Source organism: Sciurus vulgaris (assembly GCF_902686455.1).
Source record: "Sciurus vulgaris genome assembly, chromosome: 3".
NCBI lineage: Eukaryota > Metazoa > Chordata > Mammalia > Rodentia > Sciuridae > Sciurus > Sciurus vulgaris.
The window spans coordinates 178,880,669-178,907,706 of NC_136463.1; the positions used below are offsets into that span (position 1 = coordinate 178,880,669).

Consider the following 27,038-nt stretch of genomic DNA (forward strand, 5'->3'; position numbering starts at 1 on the left):
GACTCTCAGTGAACTTGAGGAAGAGTGGTTGCAGGGAGTCCTGATGGCTCAAGCTTGTTTGCGGTGACCTTAAGTTGCTGCAGTACAGACAGTACAGGTATACCATTTCACAAAGTTTGGTTGTAAATAGGCGCGCGAGGGCAATTGCCAAAAGAAGAAATGTGTTTGGAGGAGAATTCTACTTTGAACTATGAAATTTTAGTCATTTCCTGGAACCTGGCTCTCCTAGTCTTTCAAGCTCATGATTCCCGACTTAAGGCTCATGTTGTACTGTGTGTGCGGTGATCTCCAGGGAGGCACAATTAACTTCCCAGTCCTGGAAAGACTGCCTGGTGGTGGTCTTTCCAAGAGAGGCGATGTTGGAGGAAGGACAGCTCTCTGGGCCTGTTGCAAGACTGTCTCCGGAGACTCTCAGGATGGGTGTGCCATCCAGATGCCTGTTCCCTATACTCCACTCCACATCCATGAACCATTCTACACTAGGAATGGCACTGTGAAGATTGCCTGGGTGGAGATGACAGTTCCAGCCCTCAAAATTCCAGGAGCCTTTTGGGGAAAGATGGATGCTGACCAAGCAGAGCATATACGGGAAGGAGGACCAGTCACCAAAGTGGAAAGCAGAGAGTTTGGGGCAGTAGGAATCTTTTGTGCAGCAGCTTTGAGTCTGAATGACAAGTGAGAGGAGCCAGCAGCCATGGATGAAGCTTCCTTCAAGTGGCATCCTTTACTCTAGTTTAGGTTTGAAAGGCATAAATCACAGGGGTTCTGACATTTGTCCTTAGCCTGACAACCAAGCAATACTCTATAGAATTATCAGGAAGATGGAGAGGGGGCAGTTAAGTATTTCTAATAATTAGATGGTTGAATAAGAGCAGAGGAGTTCAGAGTAGTGCCTTTTCACCTTTCTCATGTTTTCCCTTGAATTTCTTTTACTGGTTTTCCAACAAAATATGGTTATTTCTACGGTTGAAGCAAGCCTATGTTCAGACAAGTCAAGTCAAGCTGATCGACTTGTTTGGAACAAAAGGAGAATCCATTCTTTCATCATAAATTCACATTACAGCACAAATGTATCACAGGAGATAATATCTTCAAAATCACCCTCTGTTTTTAGCACCCATTTAAACTAAGCCAGTAGATAGGAGGGATAATAATTCAGAGACTATCAATGTTTTAAGTGCACTTGTCTATCAATCAAGCACTCCTTCATTTCTTCATTCACTTGTCCTGCTTCATTATCTACTTCTTAATGTGAAACATTCCAGAGTGTCCTTCTTCACTAATATGAAAATTCAATTCTGTGGATGTGACTATGGAAGTGTGAGCCAGAGATTTCATGTTGAAAGACTCAACAACATTGCATGTGAGGTGTGTGTGTGTGTGTGTGTGTGTGTGTGTGTGTGTTTGTGGCACAATGACAGGGCAGAAGGGAAGTCTACTTTTCTATTTCAGTACAGGTATAAAAAGAACTAAGAGAAGGCAGGAGCATTTGCATCTTCCACCTGCTATTACAGAAGTATTGGTTGTTTGCCTCACATCTACACACTGATAACTGCTGGTAAACAGTGATGGTCACTCCTGAAGGAATAAAAATGGGTCCATTTTTTAAATAAAAGAAAATTGATAAAATCTCAGACATTAGCTGACAATTTTACAAAACACAATATTATATGCAGACTGCACATGTTGAGTTAGAAATCTGCAGGGAACAGTACTTCTTTTCAAATGCTCTATTAAAATCACTTGGCTTAGAAATTGATGGACTCTCCTGGGGGCTGAGGCAGCCAGCCATCAGACAGAAGATGAGAGAGATTGACACTCAGTCAGGCATCTCCTGCTTAACCAAGGACCTCTGGTCCAGAACTGTGAATGACTGCTGCCAATTAAGTGTCCTGATCTTCAAATGCCACTTATATATGCCTCTGTTTTGTGTACTAGGGGACAAGTAAGATTTCATTCAGAAAAAGTATCTTCTGTTTAAAAGAAAAAACACTAATTCAGACCATATTCAGAACTGTATATAAATTATTTGCAAACATACATGCACAATTACAAGAATGTTAGTATGAGTTATTAAATGTATGTGAATATGGAAATTCACATTTCTATTTGGAACCAAACCACTGTTAAACATGTTAACTCAAGTGGGTTAGAATAGATCAACAGTAATATTTTAAGAACCTTAAAATTTTAAATTTAATAGATGCAAAAATTCTTATTAAAATATTGGCAAATCACATAGAAAAACATATTAAAAAGATATTTCACCGTGATCAAGTGGGGTTCATCCCAGGGATGAAAGGTTGGTTTAACATATGGAAATCAACAAATATAATACATTACATCAGTAGACTTCAAGATAAGAATCACATGATTATCTCAATAGATGCAGAAAAAAGCATTTGACAAAATATAGCATCCATTCATGTTCAAAATGCTGGAGAAACTAGGGATAGTAGAACAAACCTCAACACTGTAAAAGCTGTATATGCTAAACCCACGGCCAATATCGATTGTAAATGGAGAAAAATTGTAAGAATTCCCTCTAAAAACTGGAACAAGACAAGGGTGCCCTATTTCACCACTTATATTCAACATAGTCCTTGAAACTATAGCCAGAGCAATTATACAGAAGAAAGAAATGAAAGGGATACATATAGGAAAAGAAGAACTCAAACTATCCCTATTTGTTGAAGACATGATTCTATATTTAGAATGCCCCCCCCCCCAAAATCCACCAGAAAAGTGCTGGAACTAATATTTGAATTCATCAAAGTAGCAGGATATAAAATTAATGCCCCCAAATTATTTGCATTCCTGTTCATCAGTGATAGATCACCTGAAAGAAAAATTAGGAAAACTATCCCATTCACAATAGCCTCAAAAAATATTTGGGAATCAAACAAAAGGGGTGAAATACCTGTACAACGAAAACTACAGAACAATGAAGAAAGAAATTAAAGAAGAGCTTAGAAGATGGAAAGGTCTCCCGTGTTCTTGGAAAAGCAGAATTAAAATTATTCAAGTGGCCATACTACCAAAAATGCTATACGGATTTAACACAATTTCTATTAAAATTCCAATGATTTTCTTCATAGAAACATAAAAAAAAGTCATGAAATTCCATTTTGGAAAAATAAAAGTCTCAGAATAAAGCAATCCTTAGCAAGAAAAGAGAAGCAGGCGGCATCACAATACCAGACCTTAAATTATACTACAGAGTTATAATAACAAAAACAGCATGGTATTGGCACCAAAAAAAGACAAGGCAAACGATGAAATAGAATAGAAGACACAGAGACAAGCCCACATAATTACTGTTATCTCATACTAGACAAAGGTGAGATTACGTTGGAGAAAAGATAGCCTCTTTAACAAACGGTTGCTGGGAAAATTGGAAATCTTTATGTAATAAAATGAAATAAGAACTCTATCTCTCAACCTGTACAAAACTCAACTCAAAGTGAATCAAGGACTTAGGCATTAGACCAGAGACCCTGTGCCTACGAGAAGAAAAAGTAGACACATCTCTCCATTATGTTGGCTTAGGAACTGAATTTCCCAATAAGATTCCTAAAGCACAAGAAGTAAAATCAAGAATCAATAAATGGGATGGTATCAAACTAAAAACTTCTTCAGCAAAGGAAACAATAAAGAACATGAAGAGAGAGCCTACAGAATATGAGAAAATGTTTGCCACCTGCAGCTCAGAGCACTAATGTCCGGGATATATAGAGAACTCAAACAACTTAACACTAATAAATAAATAAATAAATAAATAACCCAGTCAGTAAATGGGCAAAGGATGTGAACAGGAACTTTACAGAAAAAAAATACAGTGGGTCAATAAATATATGAAAAAATATTGAACATCTCTAGCAATTAGAGAAATGCAAATTCAATCTACATTGAGATTTCATCTCATTCCAGTCAGAATGGCAATTATCAAGAATACAAGTAACAATAAATATTGACAAGGATTTGTGGGGAAAGGCACACTCATACACTGCTGGTGGGACTGCAAATTGGTACAATCACTCCGGAAAGCAGTACAGAGATTCCTCAGAGAACTTGGAATGGAACCACCATTTGACCTGGTTATCCCACTCCTTGGCATATTACTCAAAGGACTTAAAATCAGCACACTACAGTGACACAACCATATCAGTGTTTATAGTAGTTCAATTCACAATAGCTAAGCTTTGGAACCAACGTAAGTGCCTTTCAACAGATGAACAAATAAAGCAAATGTGTTATATATACACAATGGAATATTACTCAACCATAAAGAAGAATGAAATTATGTCATTTGCTAGTAAATGGATGGAAGTGGACACAGTCATGCTAAGTGAAGTAAGTCAATCCCTAAATTCCAAAGGCCAAATGTTCTCTCTTATATGTGGATGCTAACTCAAAATAAACAGTGGAGGAGAGAGAAAAATAGAAGAACACTGAAATACACTAAGGAGGAATGAAGGGAAGGAGGAAGGTTGGAAATAGGGGAAAGTAGAATGAATGGGACAGAACTTTCCTATGTTCATATATGAACATAACTCCACATCATGTACAGCCACAAAAATGTGAAGTCATACCCCATGCATGTGTGATATGTCAAAATACATTCTACTGTCATGTATTACTAAAAAGAACAAATAAAAAGCATTTTAAGAAATTTTAAGTTCAAGGATTCTTTTGACATCTTTATAAGATCTTTATAAGTCTTTGGAGTTTCAAACACTTTTTCTTGCTTCAAGCATTTTACGTTTTATTCCTATGGATTTTAAAATTTCCTTGAGTTCTGCTTTTTATGAAAATCAGTTCACTATGAAGTGGTTGAGTTTAGTTCCTATAATCATGTGACTTCTGCTGTCCTTTCTTTTAAAGATACATCGGATTGATTTCTTAGGGTGATATTGAACTGTGTTTACAATCTTCTGTATTTTCCTTTGGTCGTGATTTTGCTCTTGCCTAGAATTTCCTGTCCTGCCTTTTATGTATAATTATTCTTTCCCTATTTTCATGCTACAATTTAAAAAAAAACCTCATCACCTGAGGAGTCTACTTGGGACGTTTTAGTTTTCTCACCACCTTTCCTGAGCAGAAATAACCCTTAGCCCTCCTGCCATCTCTCCTTCTTCATTATGTCTTTGGTGCCAATAAAAGGAAGAATCCAATAGAATGAGAACATTTCCCTCACTCTGCTGAGTGTCTTGTAGATACAGGACTCTGGCTTCTCTGGATATATTACATTTATTTTAACCATGCGGTTTTTTAAAAATAATATGTTCATTATAATATCAGAGGCATAAAACATGTAAAAGCAAAGCTGGTTAATTTTACCCCCTTTGATCTCCTCCCTCCAATATCCACACCAGTTTTAACAGCTTGGTGTGTATCCTTCCAAACTAATTAATATTCATGTATGTATATGTCTACATCTATCTCATCTCTCAATTGTTTGATCTATATATGAAATTCTATCTGTGTAATGTACATGCACACATTCAAGAAATAGATTAAATTGTTTTGTAATAACACTTTCTCATGAACACTCATAATCTGGCTATCCATTTTTAAAACTGTATGTGCAAGCTATGATTTTCAGTAAGTATGAGCATAATATCCTGGGGTTTTCATTCACAACATATGAGAATATCTTATTTTTTATTTGAGAGGATAAGAAAAATGCAGTCTTCATTTTCTTTTTACTCAGTTCCACCCACTCTTTTCTTTACATTTCCTCCCACACCTCTTTCTTGTGATAAGAGCTTGTCATATTACATATATTTGTGTGCTTTCTTGTGATAAGAGCTTGTCATATTACATATATTTGTGTGTGTGTGTGTGTGTGTGTGTGTGTACATATATATGGGAATTTGGACATTGATTGCCTGTAAAAAATGACATCATATATATACCTTTCTTTATATTTGACTTTTCTCATTCAACAATGCATTCTATAAATTCTTCCAAGCCTTGTATTCTTCATAGTGACTGCTTCCTATTTCATGAGCTGAGGGAGCAGAGTTAACCCAGCCATTCTTATTAATGGGACCCATTTTGCCTCTGGGTTTATTGGGTAGTTTGTTTCTGCTATTATCACCGTGAAGAATGTCACCTCTAGATTCTCACTTTCAGTCTCTCCATGCATTCACTTCTAAAAATGAGATTTTTGGTTTGAAGGGCACAGTGCAACTTCAATTTAGCAAATATTTGTGTTTCCTATCTAAACAGATTGAAATGACAATCTGTAGGGTTTTTTTTAGATCAGGTAAACATTTTTTCTTGATTATTTAATTACTGCTTTCCCTTAATTTTTCTTTTTACTCCTCTGAAGCTTAGTTCATGCTCATGTCAGATTTCCTAGGTCTATTTTCCAACTTCTGTGTCTGTTTTTATTTCCTAAAGTGAGAGGGTTGAGATATTTCTTTTGTTTAACTCCCAGATGACAAACTTGAATCCCTACAGTCATCCAAACTTCCTTCTGAAGTCGTCAGTTTTAAAGTAATGGTTTTAAGTTTCAAGGCTTCATTTCTGCATTGTGAGGTTTCCCTAAGTGCTCTGTACTGTCTAAGCCTGGCCAGTCTACAAGTGTCAGGGTCTGCCGCACTCAAGGGAGGAGCTGGCTTAGAGTCAGAACTGGAAGAAGAAATGACATAAGACTCCTTGAGCCAACTCCTTCTAGGAATATTCCAACTTTTATTTATCTAGATTGTCAGCTTCTTGCATTTTACCTAGTATGCATATACTTCCCTATTAACATTTATTAAATGTATTTTTAAATGTTTACCATATGCCAATTTCCTACAATCACTGATGTTCTTCTTTGCAAATAACTGAAATGGATTTGGGCGGATATAAGCAGAAAAGAAATTAACTGTTTTGATGCTGCAAAATATATCCACAGCCAGAGGGGAGAAGGCTGATGAATCAAGCTTAGAAAACACACAGGAGCCACAGGAAGCTAAGTGGCCGAATCCAGTATAGTTCAGGCCATGGGAAGACTGATCAGGTCCTGCTGCCATGGTCCCCTTGGCAGCTGTGATTTGCACCTCTGCCACTCGGTATCTGAAAGTTTTACTAGCAGGGAATGAATTCTGAACTTCCCCTACCTCTGCTGACACCAGACATTTATGACTGGCCAAACTTCAATCAGGTGCCAATATGCTAAGTGGGGAGTGTCTGTCCTTTCCAATGTCTAAAGAAAGTAAATGCTAACTGATCCCTGAACATAGGAAGGGTTTTCATATGCTAAGCAGACAAAAAAACTTCAGCAAGGGTGTGACGATTAATTTCAACTTGCCTGGGCCTCTGGATGCCCAGGTAGCCCGGCAGGTCTATCAGGTCTTTCTGAAAGAGATTAAAATTCAAACTGATGAAGTAAACCACGTGGCCCTCCCCAATGTGGGCCTAATTCCTTGAGAGTCCTAATAGAACAAAAAGTAGGAGGATGGATGAATTACTGTCTTCCTGACTTCTGAACAAAAGAATATTGATCATCTCCTGTCCTCGGTTCTCATGATTCTCAGATCTTCACAAATATTGGACTCCATCAGCTCCCAATAGTCTACTCATCTGTCTACAAATCTTTTATCTAGCTACATTGGCTCTTTAATACTAGAACTTCAGGAAGGTGGGAATCATGGCAGGTGAGTTCTGTCCAGGCTAGACCAGACATATTGAGAAGCTACTTTTGCAAGATGTGGTGAGGTATTTTCCAGAGTTGGTGACAGCATGTATTACTTCCACAAGCTCCGTGTACCAATGACACTCCTCCATGAGGAGGTAGGGTTAGTGTCATTTCTCCTTTTATCTGGCTGGGCTGTGTCAATAGTGAAAAGTATACTGATGACTTCTGAAGAAGGCCCACTAAATAGCTTCTACCTAGTTCCTGGGACACATAATGTGCGAACCCTGAGGCCCCCATGTAAGAAGTCTGGCTCCACTGAAGACTCTGTACTGGAAAGATGACTTAGAGAGCCATGTGGAGAGGCCACATGGAGACAGAGCTCATTGTTTGAGACCTCAGCTGTTTGAGTCTTTCCAGCCCAGATGTCAGATACACGAGTGAGCCAGCTTTCCAATGATTCCAGCCCTCAGTCTTCAGTCAGCTAAGCTGATGCCCGTTGGAGCCTACCTTTGAGTTCCAGCTGAGCCTCAGACAACATACAGCAAACAAGCCACCTGCCTTGTTCCCTACCTGAACTCCTGGCACACAGGATCTGTGAGCCCAGTGAAATGTTGTCTTATGCTACCAATTTGGGGGATAATGTATTGTGCAGGCATACAAACTGGAACAGATAGTCAAAGACTCACAGACTTTCAGGTATGGAAAAGAACTTCAAGAATATGTAGTTGGATCAACTTATTTTAAAGACAAGGAAATTAGCTCAGAGTAGTGGTATAGTTGGCCTGGCACAAATCAAGTTATTAGTAATGCAAATGGGGGAACCTGGTGTTTCCTTTCTTATGATGTGAGGAGAGTGCTGGTCTTCATGGAACACCCCAAGAAACTATTCAGTTGGGATAAAACTTTCAGTGTGAATAAAGGTTGGTTCATACAACTCCACAGTCTCAGAGTGTATAAAGTCAAGCCCAAAATTGCTCTGAGGTCTCCAAGAAGCCCTCTCTCCCTTTCTTCCTCCCTGTCATTCATTAATCAACAACATGTTCTTCTGTCAATCAAGATTCTGTTCGGCATGAGATGACCAACATTATTTTAAAAAATGAGGTCATTCTAGTCTAAAGCCATGAAAAATAGTGGCTCCCAGATGGCAGAGGCTATGTCTATCCCAATCACAGTTATAGCTCCAGGGAGCAATGAAATGACTATTAAATCAGGAAGAACCTAATTATGGAGGCAAATATAAATTACAGAATATCATCAGAAAAATGATTCTCAATGATGAGAAGGTCTTTATATCATCTACATTGTTTATGCCTTAAATGTATCACACTGACTTTTGGTACTCACAGATGGATTTTTTTTTTCAAAATTCCCAAGGGCTTAGGGTTCAGTTTACATGTCCATGTTATCTTCCTCAAATCTGAGTCCCCGAAATAAGAACACATACTCTGATTGCACCCTCCCTGAATGACCAAATGCTTACCATCCTTTTCTAAAGATCTGAGAAGTGTTTGATCCTCTCTCTGAATTGCAAATGACATTCAAATCTTTCTCTATAGCTATGGTTTTTGTGATTTCCAAAAGATTGTGACTAATAGGCTTTAGTAAAATGGGATGGAAACTTAGAGTTTAGAGGACTAAAAATACTACTAGCAATTACAACTTTGAGAAAAAGTAAGAACTAGATTTTTTCAGGAATCTATGTCATTCTTGCAAAAGATGCCAGATTACTCTTCAGAAAAGACAACGGAATGTATCTCTGTCTAGTTCTCAGACATAGATGTGTGAAACATGTAATTCCTTATGACACTTTGAGCAGTTAAATTAGAAGAAACTAATAACTAAGGCAAAGAAGGTCTTTACTGAGATGAAACTTCAGTAGGAGAGTATGTGGAGGGGCTGGAGAGAGAGCTCAGTCGGTAGAGTGCTTAATTTGCAAGCACAAGGCCCTGGCTTCGATCCCCAGTAACGCAAAAAAAAAAAAAAAAAAGGCAAGGAGAGTATGTAGAAAATTATTAGGAAAAGGTGATTTTGATAATTTAAGTAAATCCATGATTGGGCAGTAAATTCACTATGGAAAGTAGAGATCAACCAATTGAAGTCTTGATGGTGGGAGTGAAATTCTTTAAACACTGAATGCAAAACGACCTGAGAGGTGCTTCAGATACAGCACTCTGCTTTTATTCAAACTAAGCCACCATTCCAGACAAGTGGTATTTGTCTTTTCAAGTGTTAGCTATGTGCTCTCAAACAGACCATGGCAAACATTTCCTGTAAATGGCCACATAATAAATATTTTAGGCCTGCAGGCTATACGGTCTCTGATGTATTTACTCAACTTTTCTGTGGCAGTGGGGAAAGAGCCATAGACAACACATAAATGAGTAAATGTGACTGTGTCCCAATAAAACTTTAATCATAAAAACAGGCCATGGGCCAAATTTTGTGGAAGAACCATATTTTCCCTCTTGAAAACCATGAATATGAAATCACACAGTATTTTTTTCCCAATTACTCCTTTCAGTGGCAGGTGACATGGCCAGAAAGAGATTACTTGGCATTTGTAATTGGAAGACCTGAGTTTTGGCACCAATTCCATCACTGGATGATCCTCCCCAGGCATGTGGCCTTTCAGCACCAATGCACAGCTCTTTGCTTATGGTATCTATTCTGGCTGCTTCACAGGGTTTCTGTGAAAACTCAGATAATATTAGTGGAAGCACTTCATAGACTTAAGCGTTATTCAAATGAATAAAGCTGATGTCATTAACAGGTGGTGAGCAGAAGAATTCTCAGAAAGGCACTTATAAGAATAGTAATAGTAAGGATTGCAAATTTGTGAAATCACTAAACAATCACCTCTATAATTAAAGGGCCCTCTGTCTCTGCACAAAAAGGAGCAGTCGTATAGTTCAGCTGCTATGAAGTCACAGGGCTAGACATGGCTATAAACAGCACAGGAAGGGCAGGAAGGCTGGATTCTTAGTCAGATTGTGTGGGTCTCATTCTGACTCCAACAATTACTATCCATGTGATATGGCTTTGTCATCCAAGTCTGCCTCACCAGGAGAAAACAGTTCTCTACCCGGGAGAAAGATTGTTTGAATTAATGAATTCACCTAACGGGCTTAGCACAAATCCTGGTAGGCTAGAAGTACTCAGGAACTATCAACTCTCCTTTTTATAGGAATGATGTGCAAAATTATATGGATTGGAAGAGCCCAGAGAGGTCCTTTAGTGCACGTGGGACTCACCACTAAGATGCCATGGCCCTGTTTCACCCCACCTCTGTTTTAATATTTCTTTTATTAAGAAGCTCATTACTTTGCACAGAACTTCTCAGTGGAGGTAATACATTCAAGATTTGTGCTATTAATGTAGTTGAAAAAGCATAGCAGTATTTGTGCTGTGCTGTCTCCTTTCACTTGTTCCACTCCTTTCTGGTACTCAGTAAAGCAGTGTGAAACTTAAACAGGGCCGACTGGATGCAGCCTGTGGAACGTCACAGTGCCACCTTCACCTGCTTCAAAGGAATGATCAGCAAATCCATGCCTGTTTAATCTTACACAGGCAGCACAAAAAACTATTAGAAATAAGTGCATTTATTATGGCTGTAGGTATAGGACAATATATAAAATATAACCATTTTACAAAATACAATGAAAAATTAAAAGACAGCTTAAGCTACTATTTAAAAACATGAGAAATTTATAATTTCTAGGAATAAATCTATGGAAGTTTGTATGTCCCCTAAAATAAAAGTTATATAACATGTCTGGGAGATATTAAAGATCCAAATGGATATAGACTCATGCATATTTATATATTTTTAATATGTAATACGTCCCTTAATAGACTCATAGACTTAATACAATATAAATCAAAATTTCAGCAAGTTACTCACTTAGTTGTGTCAGTTCAATTTTTTTTGTTGTTTAATTTTCAATCTTTTCTATTGTTATACTGTTAAGTTCATGGATCTTTACTACAGAATCAAGTATTACTTCCACCTAGTATATTTTTTTAATTTTAGACTGTGAATTTCATGTATGTATATACTGCAATTTTTATTTTGAAAAATACATTACATGTTCATTCTTCTTCTATCTTATTGAACATCTGGACTATCATTTTAATCTGCTTCGATTTCCTTATCTGGGAAACATATCATCTGTGTCATTTCTGTGTTGTTTCTATTGATTAATTTTGTCCTTGTCCTGAGTTTTTGTATTGGTATTCAGATATTTTGAATTTCGCTTCATTTGATGCTGGATAATTTTGTATTTCCTTCATGATTCTTAAGCAGAGTAGTATTTTGATCAGATTTTCATTTTGAAAATGTAGTGCTAATTTCAGCATACAGGTGCAAATGGAGAAAATGTCACTGGGATAAGGAATTTGAGTTAGAAAATTGTTGTAGTAATTCAGGAGACAAATTGTGAGAGTTTAACCAGTGCCGAGCATAGTAACTGCTGAATGGTAACAACTGGGTAATTTTTTGTGGTATTGTACTGATTCTTGACTAATGCACAGGAGTTAGCTATTTATACTGTCATTTTGGTTTACAGAATATTTTACATTGGAAAGAAATTCTACGCTGAAAGAAGCTATACAGAAGAAGAAGAAGACAGTAAAGTCAGAACTTAAGATCCTTCATATCAACGACTATGGCAAAGTTTATGCATGCTCTGTTATTCAAGAAAAGCTTTGCATGTTCTAGTTGTACTTGTAAATGACTCTCCATCTTTAATAATTTTTTTTTCTTTCTTTAAAAGAACTTCCTTTACAGTTGTCCTTTTCCAAAGACTTTATGGATGGAAACCAATGTACTCTTCTATTAATAATGTATTTTAATTATTTTTAAAATAAAGGGATCTAAAGATTGTATAATTCTTATGCTTCAATAAAAAACAGAAGCCACATATGTGTAGTTATCTCGGGCAGCCGTTAATTGTATGAATGTGAAGGCAATTATACCTGCATCCACATCTACCTGCTGCAGAGTCCGTCACACATGGGAAAGCAGACTAGGGTTGCAGATCATTCCGTTTCTTTGAGAGGCTAACTGGCTGGTCTTGGCATTAGACTCAGGCTTTGGTCTTTCTTTTATTAATTTGTACTTTTTAGTTATACATGACAAGAGAATGTATTTTGTCATATTACAAGCAGTATATATTATTGTTACCTGCCATCGATCATCTTTTAAAAAATTCTAAATATAAATATGGTTAATAATGGTTATGTTATTAATGAGAGTGTCCCTACAAGTATAAGGTTTAAGAAATCACTGCACAACTGATTTGAAGTAAGCTTAAATCCTGTATGGCTATTTCCTTAATTATCAATTGCCTAAGGAAATGTCAGAATCATTCACCCCATTGACACATAAATATTGTTTATTATAAATTGGTCTAATTGTTTGTTATCAAACAACTGATGTGATGTCAATTTTCATCGTGCACTGCAGGAATCCATTATTTCAGTCTCATCTCGGATGTCCTGTGGAGCTGTTTTAGGTAATATCTAAAATGTTGACCATTGATTACTTTTTTTTAAATCTAAAAACCCAAGTGAACTTTTCCTAAGCAAATTAATTTCCACTTCAGCTTCCAGGCACGTGGGCTTGTGTCCAATTCTTTGCCCTTCCTCTTTCTATAGATCAAAGGGCTCTCTGCTTATAGGAAGAAAGAAGGTGGGGATGGTCAGAGACAAAGAGCATTTTTTGCAAACAAACTGACTAAAGGAAGAAAAATAAAGTTGAGTTGTGATAAGAGGAGCTTGGAGCCTGTGGCATTGATTGATGAATTCTGTTTGACATCAGTAAGGTAAACGAAAAATACATCCGGAGTTCCTTTGCCTCTTGGGTAATGCACAAAATGTATTTTCAGAGACAATGTTTCAAAGCATAGCAAACTGCTGAGTCAACAGAACACCATGGTGAAGGTCAGAGTAAAATTATATATATATTTGCAGCAAAATTATGCTGCTCTCACTAATTAAGCAAAGTATTACTTTCCTCCTCCAAATATGCAGCGTCAGGAACAATGAATAGGCTTCTGAACAGAGTCTTAAAATTGAAAGGAGCTTTTGAGCTCACATAGTCCAAGTCACTTGGGAATTTGTGGCAATAAATAAGTTCTGACTTTTAATTTTAATATCAGTTCTTTGGCCTTATTCATGAAAGCTACTAGACAAAAATTTCAGCATGGTGACATTTTTTTAGTAAAGATATGCTAATCTGTTAATTTGTGGTTGAAAAATACATAAAAATTCTGGTTGTCCCAAAGATCAAAGATTGAATTCTCTTATAGGTTGATGACATGATCATGTTGGAACAGATGAGTGGGATAATTAGACAATGTGGCCTGCTATCCAGTTGGTAAGACAGAGTGACTCAGCTTCAGTTATTCAACATTTATCATCCTTTGCCTGTTCTGTAACCTAAGTCTTCAACCCAACAACTGAATTGCAAGTCAACACACGTAGTATCAAAGGGAACATTTTACACTCAATTTACACTCAAATGTGGGCTCATTTGGAAATTAAGTTCTTTAAACAATCAGAGCTGTGTAATAAGTGGCTGCTTTGGACATTGAGTGACGCCTGTTAAATGTTTTCAGAATAATATTAACAAAAACACTGTCTGAATTTGGACTCCATGTATTATAAGAAGCTCCAATGTCTTTCCTGAGAAAATTCACAGCTCTTTCCACAGTCATTCACTTGTCAACTTTATACAAAAATGAGATGTTCTTTCTCAGGGACAATAGATGCCTTAACTTTCTCCACCTTGAACAAGGCTGAATGCCAAGGGAAATAAGCTACCTTTAACCAAAGACATGGAACTGATGTGTAGAGACTTACAAACCCACCTGAGTCACCGCCTCAAACACCTCCAAGGGTCAGGCAGGTAACACAGATTAAAGTGAGCCGTGGATGTGATAAAGGAGTGGATTCCAGGTCTGGGGTGACAGCATGAGGAGCAATGAGGAGCAGCTCCACGGTGCAAAAAGATAGGTTTTTATATATATATTATATATATATATAAATTATATATATAATATATATGTAAAATTATAATTATAATACATGTTATAATTTTATATATATCTTATAATACATGTTATAATTTTTCTAGAAATTGTCCTAAGAGCATTTCGAAAATTAAAAAAAATATATTTGTTTAAGAAAATATACTAGGTTAAAAAGGAAAGCTCCTTGGCAGGAGCTCCATTTTGTGGGTCTAAGAAGCAAGCTTCCTCTCTCTCCAGCTCCGCAGCAAGAGTTCCAGTGTTTCACTGGGAGCCAGAGACCACCAGTCTTCTTCATTCCTGCCGACCTTAAGCTAAAGAGGCTAATAACTTCCCAGCTGGTGAATCCAGGAAGTTGAGGTGACTTTTCTCTATCTAAGTCGTACCCATGAGACTAAGGTACTGCCCAGGATATCCTCTCAGGGAATATTAAGGCCCAGAATACCCTAGAAGGTTTTTCACACCAAGAGAGACAGAGCATAGAGAATACCACTGTAGCTCCCTGCTGTCTGATCTTTTGAAGGTTTAATGGAGAAATTCATTAAAATGCCAGATCCGCTCACCTTTTCAGTTAAGTGATTCTTGTTATTTTTAAGTCAACAGACACTTTGAAGAAACTGATAAAAACTTGAGGCCATAGTGGGATACAGGGAGAAAGCTGATTTAAAAAAAAAAAAATGCCACACATACACATGACTTCCATGTGTTTTCAAAGGCTCAGTGACCTCGATAAGAACTCCATCTCATCTAGATGCAGTAAATCTTCCTGGAGGAAGCTGGTCATGGAGGTTCGTATGTGGATGTCGGAATGTGGATCCTGCATCGTACAGCTTTCATGGATTAGACTTTGGTGTTTGCCGTCGGTAAAATTCTGAAACATTTCTGGAAACAGTTGTAGGGTCCTTATTGTTGTGAAGCTGATAGTGACTTAAATCAAATGAAGAATATCATGATGCCTCCATTTGAGGATTCATTAAAAAATTTCCAGAGGTCTCAGAATGGGTAAGAGCAAGACCTCTGTAGAGTAACTGGCAAACTTCCACTGTATGATGATCTGCTCGTTCTCCCTCAGAGCAGAACTGCACTGTTTCAAGCAAAGCTTTTGTGTGCTAAGTATCCAGCTGTGGCTCTGACTTTTATATTTCTTGCCCTTAAGTCCCCATTGCTTTGGTATGCTCATGTTCTTAATTGCTTCATCTTTTTATGGTTCATGACAACTTTCATCTGGGAGATGACTTCCTGCTGTAATGTAAGATGGTGGGACTAAAATAATAGATAAAAACAGTAAACTTGTTCCATGACAAAGTTAAAAGTTATGTTTAAACTTACTACAAAGAGCTCACATTGTCGCACAGTGGTTTCCCTTGTGTGTGTGCTGGGTGGGAGTGTAGAATGGAGACCAAAGTGGGGTTGGGGAGAAGATTCGCTTGTGCTCATGACCACAAGGAGAAGGGCACCTTCCCGACTTGGGGAGTTCCTCCTTTAAGTTTACGTCCACTCCACCTACCCACCACTGTTCTTTGTGCTGACTGCATGCTTTTGTTTGGGCTCTGTTCAAAGTATTCCTGCTGCCTGGTTTTATCTTTTGCCCACATTTCCACGTGTCTAAATCCTACACACTTCTCAAGGCCCATCTCAAATACAGTTAACTTCATAATTTTTAAAAAAATTCTTTAATCAAGCCAGATTTAATCTCTTTTTGCCTTCTGCATTTAACTTTATTTTTTTATTCTTCTCTGGTTCATAACCTACTACATTATGCTAAAGTAAATTGAATGTCACTGAGTTTCTTAAGATAAGGGTATCTACTTGGCCCATATTTTTATACCCCTCAGAGACTCTGGCTTACCGGTTTCTACATGATTAAGACCCAGTCAATACCATGCCATTTTTGCTACTATGTCTCTGTAGTATAGTTTAAGGTCTGGTATTGTGATGCCTCCTTCTTCACTTTTCTTGCTAAGGATTGCTTTGGCTATTCTGAGTCTCTTTTATTTTTCCAAATGAATTCCAGGATTGCTTTTTCTATTCCTATAAAGAATGTCATTGGGATTCAATAGGAATTGCATTAAATCTGTGTATCACTTTTGGTAGTATGGCCATTTTGACAATATTAATTCTGCTTATCCAGGAGCATGGGAGATCAGTGCATCTTCTAAGGTCTTCAATTTCTCTCTTTTGTGTACTATAGTTTACATTGTAGAGTCTTTTACTTCTTTTGGTAGATTGATTCCAAAGTGTTTTATTTTTTTGTGAGTGGGGTAGTATTTTTCTTTCAGTGGATTCATCACTGATGTATAGGAATGCATTTGATTTATGGGTGTTGTTTTTATATCCTGTTACTTTGTTGAATTCATTTATTAATTCTAGAAGTCTTAGTGGAATTGTTTTTGGATTCTAAATATACAATCATTGGAAAATTATCACTATTGGCAAATAGTGATAGTTTGAATTCTTCTTTTCCTATTTGTATTCCTTTAATTCACTCCAGTCAGAATGGCAATTATCAAGAATACAAGCAACAATAAATATTGGCAAGGATGTGGAGAAAAGGTACACTCATACATTACGGTGGAACTACAAATTGGTGCAACCATTATGGAAAGCAGCATGGAGATAACTCAGAAAACTTGGAATGGAAACACCATTTTAACCAGTTATCACACTCCTTGGCATATACCCAAAGGACTTAAAATCAACATACTCCATTGACACAATCACATCAATGTTTATATCAATTCAATTCGCAATAGCCAAATTATGGAACCAAACTAAGTGCCCTTCAACAGACAAATGAATAAAGAAAATATGATACATATGTACAATGGAATAGTACTCAGTCTTAAAGAAGAGTGAAATTATGACATTGCAGGTAAATGGATGGAGCTGGAGAATATCATGCTAAGTGAAATAAGTCAATCCCAAAGAACCAAAGGTCAAATGTTTTCTCTGGTATGTGGAGGATAATTCACAATAAAGTGGATAGGGAAAAATAGATACTTTGAATTAGGTAGAGGGGAGTGAAGGGAGGGGAGGGGGTATATGGGTAGGAAGAACAGTAGAATGTATTATTACCCTGTGTGCATATAAGGTTACACAATGAGTGTGATTCTACATCATGTGCAGCCAGATGAATAAGAAGTTACACTCCATTTATATATGATATGTCAAAATGTGTTATACTTTCATGTACAACTAATTAGAACAATCAATATTAGTTGAATGACTAAGTGTAGATGTTGCCCCTTGGGATGACTGAGGAGGATGGCATTTGGCTTGATGGCATATCAGATACTAATGGCATTTACAACTGTGGATAAGATTTGAGAGTGTCTTCTATATAAGCATGTGGCAATCTTGAATTTATGGAAAACAATCAAACAGTTAAGTAGGGACTTTTAAAATATACTACTTTTAGGTCTTGAGTATGGATTAGTAAGGCAGATCGTTTAAACTCAAATATGATAATCTTTTCATAAAGAATTATACTTTTCTTGAAACTTCCATAAAATTATTACTTAGTGTGTGTGTGTGGGGGGGGGGGTTACCAAAACCTTGAAAATGCTATGCTCACTGCACTAAGAGATGGTGGATTTGACTTCAGACCTGGCTTTGCTACTGATGTACTCTGTGGTTTTGAGAAATACCTTCTTTTCATTGCTGTTTCATTTCTTTGACTGAAAAATGAAGTTCTGCCATTTCACAAATGGAAATTTAGTCATTTAAGTTTGGTAGAATAAGAGAATGCTTGTACATTCTGTTTGTTGAGCACGGGGTGTAAATACATTAGCTGATATTTTATTTTGGTGTTCCCGCTATGCTCTGGGAAATGAATGTTGAGTGTGTTTCCAATGTTGAAGTGTGCCAATGTCAAAGTGTTTTTTTCTTGAGTCTGGCATTCGGTATGGTACTTTCAAAATTGGGGGAAAGATGGTGAGTCAGCTCCTTTGGAATTAATATCCAGTTCAATTAAAAACAAGAGCCCTGGTCTTAAATTAGATATTGAGCTGACTCAGCAGCCCCATGGAGGAATTAGGTGATGTGGGGGTGGCAGTGGGTGATGGAAAACATAGTTATTCATACCATTGGTCCCTTAAAACAAGCCCAGGCATTCGGTGTTGCAGAGGATTTCAAGAGAAGAAGATACCGGTGGCTTCTCCAAGATGCCAGTGTCTCTTTAGCTTCTTCTCTGCTATTTGTTTGCTTTTGATTGTTGCACATTAAACACTTAGAAGACACACATGAGACTTTAGGCAATAAAAGAGTGATGTTGGAGCTGAAACGTATAGCCAGAGTTAAAAAAATCAAACAGCTCTGATAACACACAGAAGCTGAAGAGTGAGGGAGAAAGACAAGGTGAACGTGAGGTCACTGAGGGTTAGAGCTGGGGTAACTGAGCAGGTGACTGAACCATCAGGAGAAATGGAAACTTTGGCAGGCAAAACATATTTTTGGATATTCACTATCAGTCATGTTGAGTGTGGGATATTTTTGAGGTCTTCAGGTGGGTGTGGCTAACAAGTTCTTTGAAATAAGTCTACGGTCTGGAGAGGGTGGCCATCCGCATACAGCCAAGCGGCGGGCAAAGATGAAATGGGAGCAAAGAGGACCCAGGTTACAGACAGACCTTTGGGAATCACCATATCAAAAGTGCCAGGCTGGGCGTGGGGAGCAGCAGTCCTGGATGGAGATTTTAGAAAGCAATGATACTAGAGGCAAGAGGAGACTTAGAAGGGAGAATGGTATTCTTGAAGCCGTGGGAAGAAGGTTGGGAAGAAGTGTGACTTCAGTAAGTTCTACTGACAGGTAAGCAGGGAATACACGTCAGTGGACTCGGTGACACTAAGAAGAGTGATTTCAGCAGCGTGGGGAGAAAGGTGAGTCAGATAGTAAAGACAGTATGCTTTTTATTGGTTTTTAATTTTGCTGGTCAAAAGAGGGAGGACAGGGTACATGGTTTGACAGGGAGATAAGGTCAATGAAGGTATTTTTAAAATTTTTTTTTTATTTGCTTTTAAGGGGAAGTTGGAGAAAACTAATGGAATTTATAAGGATAAATATACAGAAGAATATAAGAATGCAGTGGTAAAGAGTATTTTTTATAAAATATGGTGATCATTTGTTGTCTGTTAGGACAAAGCAGTTTTTAGGGAGCACACAATTGAAGTAATACAGAAGCCAGCTGTCAGTTCCAAGAAAAGTAAGAAGTTCAGAAAACTTCAGTAAGTTTTCTAATAATTCATCTGAAAAAAAATAAACCTGTTATTTTTCTCCCTGCCTGAATGAGTAATGCTTAAAAGTTGAAATGGCTATTTTGCATGAACATAGTTGGACTGAAAAAGTCAGTAAGCATTTATAAGCTAGCAAGCAGGCACCACAGTAGTCTAGGGCAAGGAAATCTCATGGGGAAAGAAATATAGGTGTTTGAAGGATGTCAAGTATTCTAATGAAACTGGACTAAGGGTAGTCAGGGGCAGAGAGGCGTGTTCCAGAGGCAAAAATTGGAGAGGATAGAGGTAGCAGGTCTTGAGTCAGATGCTTGGGGACAAATATACCTACTGGGTCAATTTTTATATTTTGGATCACTCTTGACTAAGTCTTCATTAAGGGAACTATTTACATATCAGAACAATAGTTTCAACAGAAATATGTATATGTATTCATACATATACATATGAAGAAAGAACATAGATTGTGGCAATCCATGTCTGTTGTCCTTTATTTTCAGGTTAGATGAGACTATTTTCCAAGTTATGTTCTGGAAATGAATAGGGGGTGGATATATCTGATTATAAAGAGTGGAAAAATCTGGACAAATGGATTTGGGCAATGAGAAAGGCAGCTATGATAATGCCCACGACTCCAGACCAGCATTTTTGAGCTGGAAAACATTTGTGGGATTGTTCCGTGATCCTAAATTCAAATGCACATAGAAGTTAGCGGTTAACAAGAGTGAGGCTCTATGGGCATACATCAAAATGACAGCTTTCAGAAACTGGAGTCCCTACAGCTGTTTCTAACCCACAGATGTGCTCTGATTTGCTTATACAATGTCAAAAGAAAATTATAGTATGGGCCAACATTTAGAATTCAGTAGACGTAAAATAGAAAAAAGAGATTCCAGACTTCTCTTGAAAAATTGAAAATCTTCAATCCAGAGCTCATATTCCCCTTTGGAAACCAGATGAGTCAACATGGTTTTTCATTCTAGCTTGTGTGGGAAAGTGTGGAAGAAATAAGCTGGATGCACATAGTAGGTCCATTTAGTAGTGAGATTAGTGTGCTTTCTTTCTTCGCGATCTCAAATCAGCTAATGTTATTGTGTTATATCTGATAAAAGAAAAGAAGTTAAAATAATTGTAGTATGTTCAGTGGTATTGGATTCTATTTGGTGGCACAGGCAAGAGCAGTAAGTTAACTGGTCTTGACTTAGGGGCAGGTGTCTGAACTGGTCCCGATTTTCTCAAGGACCTTTCCTCTTCAGTGCACATGACCTTTCATGACAGCAATGTGTAGACTGGAATCCTTTGAGAGGAGCAGATTCTGCACAATCCACCATGACTGTGGAGGGGTGAGGTGCAGCTTGGGTTGAAGTTCATGACTTGGCTCGGGTTAACTCATGGGTGACTAGAAGCTAAAGTTTGAAAAATATTAAAGTAGTTGTTCCTAACTGGATGTGATTTTTGTGTCATGCTTCCCCATTTCCTGCCTTCTTTCCATGTCCAGGGAACATTGGCGATGTCTGAAGAGGAAAAAATATTATTTCTAAGTAGTTTTCTTGGGATCTTAGAAGAACTTATGAGGAAGACAGGTTAATCTAAACAAATAATTCAGTTAAAAAGAAACAGAAAATTATGTCGTTGAGACAGACCCTTGAAGTTTAAAGGTATTCCAATGACAAAAATTATTTATTGTTATTGATCTTCCTGATTGACAGGTTTTCTCCTCAGAGGAAAATTGCTATTATAGCAGGGAGTGTTGAAAACTTGAAACTTGAAGCTATTCTGAAGTATTTTAGTAATGTATTCTTCTGTCAAAATGAATTAAAAAATAGTTGAGAAGTGGTATAAACACTCAGGTTTGAAAAGCATGTTCAGATATATTCATCTGACTCTATTTTGACTGGCAAAAATTCTCAAGATTCATAAAATACTTCATTAAGTATTTTCAAGTGATTTTTGAGTATATTTAAGGCATGCAACAGGCTATAAGATAGATGTGGTAAATGGGCACAATAATGGAGCAGGTTAACATATCTATTGTCTCACACATTACTCATTTCTTACCCCCTGAGGCAATAGCAGCTACAATCAACTCATTTAACAAAAATCCTGAATACGAAACACTATTATTACCCATATTCTTCATATTGTATATTAGATATTTTTACTTGTTTGTACTACATATTTTATAGCTCACTTTTATATATGGCTACACAAGGAGACTTTATTTCCAAGTGCTTAAGTATTCTTTGGTAACCTGGTTTATAAGGGATGCATAAGTTTTCCTGGTTATCAATCAAGTGATCTTTCTAAGGCATTGCCTTCTGGAGACCAGGTAAGGTCCATGCAAATTTCTTTTGATTGAGAGTCTAGTCAAGTTTTCCCTAGGACTCTTGGGTTTCCTGAGGGCCAGGGGTCACTGCACAGGGTGAGCAAGGCCACGTGGACAGTACGTAGATCTCCTGCTCTACTTCCCTGAGGCTGTCTTGCTTTATGTGTTTGAGAGCTGGATTTCAAGTAGCCCCTGTCTGGATTCCTTTAACAGGGTTGGGTGTAAAATCCTCTGCAAATATGCCAGAAAGAAGGAAATAGAACCGACTGGAGATTTTCTCTTGGAGAGCCGTGCTGGGGGAAGCTGGCAGGGATAATCTCAGTTTGGGACTGAGAGCTCCCGGCACCTCTTCTTCCCAGAGCCAAGCTGCTCAATGAACCTGGAAATCTGCTTAACCTCCTTCCTAAGTTGAATGGGTGCACGCGAGCACAGGGCTGTGGCTTGACTCAGCCATTCTGCCACCAGAGTTTGACACTTTTAAGACGTGTTTAGTGCTCCTTAAATAAAAAAGAAAAAAAAATAGATTTGATGTTTTAAAATAAAATAAATCCTGTGTGGAGGCGCATCCCTGTAATCCCAGTCGCTAGGGAGCCTGAGGCAGAAGGATCACAAGTTCAAGGCTGGCCTCAGCAATTTAGCAAGACCTCCCAGCAATGCACAGAGACCCTGTCTCAAAACAGAAAAAAAAAAAAAAGGAAAAAGAAATAAAGAAGAAACGATTGAAAGCTGCTTGAAAACTCCATTCTATAGTGATGCTTTTCTCTGATCATGTTGAGTCTAGATTCTTCCACAGAAAAACCTAAGTGGGGTGATTGTCTCTTCCTTACCTTTTTTTTTTTTTTTTTTAGTTTCAGAAGAGATGTAGATATATCTGGAGAAGTAAATAAATTGGAAAATGTTCATCTGAGATTTTTTCTTTTTTGCCTCTGGACTGCTTCAGAACATGAGACCTACAGAACAGCTGACAGGTGTTTTGGTTTTGCAATATCAGTGTGGTCTGTTGAAGGCCACTTGAGAGCTCTACTTGTTTGAATACTTAAGGTAAATGTAGCACGTTTTAAAATACTGTGATTCATCAATTAAAGCGCATGCAATGAAGAGGACATAGCTTGTTTGGACAGAGACAGCTGTGAGTCTTACAATGGTCAGTAAAGACAGTAATAACAAACAGAAATCACATAAATACTAATAATAACCTTCATGACATGGTGACGGTAATGAAGTATTGAACCACAAGGCGATTTTTGAAAAATCAAAACTTAAATTCCAGTGAATAGCCAAAAGCAATAGATGATTAATAAAGACTAATATAACTTAAAGAGTTAGGAGTCATAAAAAGTCCAGTTTAGCAACTAATGTTAAGGACCGCTGTTGAGATAATGTCATAGCTGTTGAGTTTTGCAGAATAGCTTAGAATTCCATTGTTCTCCTACATATTTCCTCTCTTTCAAATGATCAGGTTGCAAAACAAAGCAAAACAACACTCTGAAGGTTAGTATATAGATTTTTTTTCAGAATGTCAAATAAGTAAGAAAATAAAATTATAAGTTTGATAAGAGAATTCTATTTAGGAAAAATCAGAACACTTTTGAAAAGCCACTGGAGTTGATTTGAGGGACTTCCTGGCCAGTGGCTCTATTTGAGGTGACTGTTCCAGTCCTGACTGCTTCAAGCCACTCTTGGCTAAGACTTCTCTCATTAACTGTAAAATGAATGAGGTCTCCCACTGAAGACATAACTGCAATTCATGGTCTGATTCTCAAAAACAAACTGCCGTATTGAGATGTGTACATAATGCCCTGAATGTCTTCCAAGCCCCATGTTTTCCCTCTCGAGAAATTTCAAATTTAAATTCAGAAACCATGGGGACACTGAGGGACTTAGTTTTAAGAAGCCACAGATCTAAAAACCTGGAATTCAGTGCAATAAACACTAAACCAATTTACATTGGATATGAAAATGTAATTACTAATTTTGGTGAGGAAGAAAAGAGTTTATAAAGCAACAACTAACTTCAAGTAGGACTCCCAAGAATTATGAACAGATTGCAAAACAATTAAATACAGGACAGTAGTGTTACAGGTCCCTCAGATTCTGCTGTGTTTATGTACAAGTAGATTCAGGTTTGGGATGATTCAATAAACTAAATTTTAAGAATTAGCCTTTAATGACGATATTATTTGTAAATAAAGACCCTTACTCCCTCCTCAGTTATGTTTTCATTTTCATTGTGATGTAGGAAATAGGTTTTGAGAAGGAATTAAGTACTTTCTCTTGATCTGGAAACTCCTGTGTGGCTCTTTTGCTTAAAATCTCCTCTTCCTGGTCCACCACCTCTAGACTTGATCTCTGTTTCTCCTGTAGATAACAGTTACTCTGTAGCTTTGTGCAACTCAGGACTCTGGTTTATTCTCCCCACCCTAAATATCTATGCCAAGTCAGAAAAAGGGAGGATCTAGAAGTAAAGAAAAATTGACTACAGGTTACTTTTTAAGAGATTAGGGCTAAGTTTTCATAGGGACCCTGATTTCTCTTAGATATAGAGTTATGGACAATTTTAAATTTTTGTATCAATTTTAATTATTACAATTTTGAGGGCAGAGGAATAATTATTCTTACCTTATGCCTTTTACTTGTGTTTAGGATTTTCCCCTTTAGGGAAGAATAAGAAGAACCTTAAAAGCAGAATGAATCAGCTCAGCCTCCCTGATGTCATCTGACACTAGATAGTAACAAAGAATTAAGAAAGGAGGTCATGGTTTGAAGCCCAATTTTAGTCTATTGGGTTTGGTGAGGGATGGGAGTGGCAAAATTATGGCATTTGCAGGCAAATGGATGAAATTGGAGAATATCATGCTAAGTGAGATAAGCCAATCTCAAAAAGACAAGGGACGAATGATATCGCTAATAAGTGGAGGATGACACATAATGGGGGGGAGGGAAGAGTTAGTGTTAGGGTTAGAGTTAGGGTTAGGGAGGGGGGCAAGTATGGAGGAAGAAAGTACTGTATAGAGGGTAAAGAGGGGTGGGAGGGGTGGGGGGAAGGGGAAAAAATAACAGAATGAATCAAACAACATTATTGTATGTGGATTTATGATTACACAAATGGTATGCCTTTGCACCATGTACAAACAGAGAGGCAACATGTATCCCATTTGTTTACAATAAAATAAAAAAAAAAAAAATAAAGGGAAGGTGGAAGTCATAGTGTACTTCCAAAAAAAAAAAAAAAAAAAAAATCCAAAAGACGAATAATCTCACTGATAAGCGGTTGATGACACATAATGGGGGGTAGGAGGGGGGAATAATGGAGGAAGGAGGGACTGTATAAGGGAAAAGAGAGGTGGGAGGGTTGGAGGGGAGGGAAAAATAACAGAATGAATCAAACATCATTACCCTATGTAAATGTATGATTAAGCAAATGGTATGCTGTTACTCCATGTACAAACAGAAACAACATGTATCCCATTTGTTTACAATAAAAATAAATTTTAAAAAGTAAAAAAAAAAAAAAGATAATACAATGGCAATTCTTAAATTCAACTAAAAATAAGCTAGCGCTTCTAATTACAGACCTATAACACAGACTCCGAAAGTAGGAAGTTTAGAGAAGACCTTTTAGGCCCTCACTATACCATTTTTAGTGCCCCAAGTTCTGTGTGTCCTCCGAGTGGAAACTCCTTGTAACTCAGGAACTGTTCCAATGGCAACTTTGACCAAAGTGTGGCCCTAATAGCTTGCACTCTGCATTTCTCTCTTTTACCATTTACACCTGTTTAATTGCACGTCGGCGTCAGCAAATGCCTTCATTTTCCATCTCACTTCAGAACTGACTTTGCAAAGAAGTTATTGCTGTCAAATTACTTGTCCCTTAATCCTTTCTGTTTTCCCCAGAGATTTTTAGCCAGCAACTAGTTTCTGGACAAGCAATCGAATGTACTGAAAGTTGATGATTCACAACCATTTGCCTAAAGAAAGATTTACTGAAGAGCATCAGTGAACTTTGCATTTCTTGGGTCTCGAGAGCCTGCTGTGTGAGGGGTTTGACTTCCTCTGTCTGCTCTGTACATATAAAAAGCCTCCCATCCCATTTTCAGCTTCTCCCTTTTAACAGAAATGCTGGCATACAACTTACCTCCAGGAATAACTCAGAGCTGATGCTCTCAATTTAGTCAGAAGAATTACATTGTATTTCTCTCCTTTTTGAAAACACTGTTTCCCATCTCTGTAATCATGACCCCATAAGCGCTGGATGAGTTCAATGAAAGTGAAAAATATAGCTTGGTGGAGCATATGGGAAGGAGCCTATTTCACATCAACAGTATGCATTTGCATTCTGAGCTATAGGAATTATATTGTTGATCTGACAAACAAAGGTTTTGTATGTCAAACTCAGCTACAGTGTATTAAAATGCATGCCTGTTTATTTCTTAGGCTGAGTTTTCAAATTATAACTATAACTCAAGCATGGTGGAAAAATTTAATACAATATTTATATTTGCAAAATGCCTACTGGTAGGGGTTATAAAATAAATTGAAAAGAATCCAAGAGAGCTATCGAATGGGTTTTATTTGTCATCTTACAAATCTATTTCTGAACCTTTTTTTCTCAATCGCTTTTGAAACTGTAAACATTTTTTTCTCTTGGAAAAAAATTTTCTCCCTTGGAGAATTGATCAGATGAGTTTACCTGCTGAAATGAGCAAGTTTGAGGTAGAAGCATTAGCTTTCTGTGTCCTTCTGTTGACAATCCATGCAAACTAATTTCATGTTTTCAAAAGGATACTTTCCCAAGCTTCCGTTTTACAAATTAAGAAACTTCTATC

General features: G+C 37.4%; 1 protein-coding gene across 7 annotated transcripts in view; it reads right to left on the reverse strand.

Annotated features, from left to right (window-relative positions):
• The window catches only part of SPHKAP (SPHK1 interactor, AKAP domain containing), a 155,909-nt gene that overhangs the window by 70,600 nt on the left and 58,271 nt on the right, over window positions 1-27,038 (reverse strand). The gene's annotated exons all lie outside the window — the stretch shown is intronic.